Source organism: Fukomys damarensis, unplaced genomic scaffold (assembly GCF_012274545.1).
Source record: "Fukomys damarensis isolate Sample0158 unplaced genomic scaffold, DMR_v1.0_HiC HiC_scaffold_1, whole genome shotgun sequence".
Taxonomy (NCBI): Eukaryota; Metazoa; Chordata; class Mammalia; order Rodentia; family Bathyergidae; genus Fukomys; species Fukomys damarensis.
This window is the reverse complement of record NW_022900913.1, coordinates 68,279,862-68,282,376: the sequence shown is the minus strand read 5'-3', so window position 1 is coordinate 68,282,376 and position 2,515 is coordinate 68,279,862.

The window sequence follows — 2,515 nt, the reverse complement described above, 5'->3', positions numbered from 1 at the left end:
TGAGGGGGTATGTGAGGATGAAACTAGATCGGCCACAGTTCGTAATTATTGAAGCAGTGGTGAGAACTCTGAGATGATTACACCCGTCTCCCTAGTTATAAGCGTGCCATCCTCCATAATAAAAGTAAGATACAGACAGTAAAATATTTACCAAAGTTTGCTGTTTTAATTGAGATGATTTAGAGAGCATTCTCCAAAGAGGCAGTGAACAGACAAGACAATGAATCTATTTTCTCTGACAGATTCCTTGAAAACTAATAATTCTCAAGCTCAATGCTTGTGCATTTAGCACAATAATTTAGCTATACTCCTGGAGCTACTAAACAGCAAAATTGGGATTTGGTCTTAGGTGGCTTCCCTTTTTTTTGTTTTTTTTTCACCTCAACTTGGGTCCTTGTGCTCATGAGTCGGGCAGTAGATTTTTTTTTTTTAAACAAGGTCTCGCTGGGGTGTAGTGGCTCACACCTGTAATCCCAGCACTCAGGAGGCTGAGGCAGGAGGATCACTGTGCATTTGAGACCAGCCTGGGCTGCACAGTGAGTTCCAGGTCAGTCTCAACTACATAGTGAGACTAGTGAGACCCTGTCTCAAAAAACAAAAACAAAACAAACAAAAAAAGACAAGGTCTCACTCTGTATTTCAGGCTGGTCTTAAACTCATAGTGATCCTCCTGCCTCAGCCTCCCAAAGGCTGGGATTACAGATGTGCACCACCATGTCTGGTAGCAACTTCAGTCTTGATAAATGTATTACATTGAGCCAGAGCTCACCACTTCCAAACCTCAAACTACTTCCTCCCATAGCCCTCAGGTTTGTGTGGAGCTGGACCAGGACTCGTGGTTAGTCACTAATCAGGAAGTCATGGGTGACCAGCGTTACTGGAGAGTGTCTGCCCAGCTTTAAAGGGTCAGTGAGCCACAGACATTGTCAATGCTGTTAAGAAGGAATAGTGACCGGTAGGCTGGAGTTCAGTTTGACTGAGGTGGGAGCACCCAGCAATTAGCAAAGCATGCTTCTAGGTGTGTCTGGGTGGTCGTAGAGAGGGACCTTTGGGTCTGTGTCCGGTCCCTGGCCCTTCTCTGACACTGTTCCCCTGCCTTGCTTCTCCGCCACAACGTGAGCAGCTCTGCTCTACCAGGCCCTTCTGCCATGATGCTCATGCCTTAGAGCCAGCTGACCATGGACTGAGTCCTCTGAAACCATGAGTTAAATGAAACCTCTCCTCCTTTTCTTTGTGGGTGTTGTTTTCCCCGGCAACTGGAAAGCTGACTGACTCCTGTGTCCATTTGGAGACTCCGCAAAGCGGAGTTTCGGGTAGAGAGTTTCCCCTCAATTTTTGTGGAAACAGTGTACCCATCTGCTCTGCCTGGTAACAAGTGGCACCAAGGTCTCAGTGTGCACAGCAACAGGTGTGTGTGCTGGTATCTCTAAGTCAGTGGGTGATGTATCTCGTCATTGCAGGTCTGGCCTGAAAAACTGGCCCTTTTCAGGATATTTCTGACAGTGAAGAAAAGCAGGAGATGGAGCTGAACCATTTACCATTCTTCACATATCTGCTCGGCTGTGCTATAGTGTACACCTGTCCACATTGCCTTGACCCAAGTAGGTCAGGTCACACGTGACCTTTGGGTGACACTGCAGGTCACTTTTTTTTTTTTCTTTTTGTACCAGGGATCAAACTCGGAACCTTGCACTTGTGAGGCAGGCAGCGGAACCACTGAGCTAAATCCCCAGCCCTGCAGGTCACTTTTAATCCTCTTACCAGGGGAGGAAGCAGATGGCTGGGTCCATAATCCAGTTGCCTGCATAGCTCAAGATGTTAAATACTGCTAACAGGACTATTATGTTAACAGGACTATTGCTGCTGTGTTTTTTAGCATCGTATTTCTCATTTTAGTATTTATATAATTGTTATAAGTCAGCACTCTTCCTACTAGGATGGACCAAAGTGTCTGGCAAAGCTTGCTTCATCCATTCCCAGCCTTGAACACCCTGGGGAGACCGGCAGACCAGGAAAAGTGTGTCCTTGGCCTCAGCCAATCAGTCTGTTCGCAAGGCTTCTTTTCAGACAGAGCCTAGGTTGCTTTGTTCCTCTACCACACAGCCACTGAGCCCTGAGCACTAAGGAAAGTGTTTGTGTAAAAGGAGCTGTTGTCACTGGGCATGGTGGTGCATGCCTATGATCCCAGCCCTGGGAAGGCTGAGGCAGGAGGATTGCTGTGAGCGTGAGGCCAGTCTGGACTACACAGTGAGATCTTTCTCCAAAAAAAAATTCTATCTGCCCTTAAGTATTATCATTTCTTAGTAGTGGCTGCAAAATATCCCATTCCGTGGGAGCAGCATATTTTATTTAACTGGTCTCCTAGTAATTATCAACTCTATCATAGTTTTTGTTGGTACTGGGGATCGAACTCAGGACATTGCACTTGCAAGGCAGGCACAATGCCACTAAATTAAATCACCGGCCTCTCATAAATTTATTTTTAAAATGCATAATTTAAAACATCAACAATTAT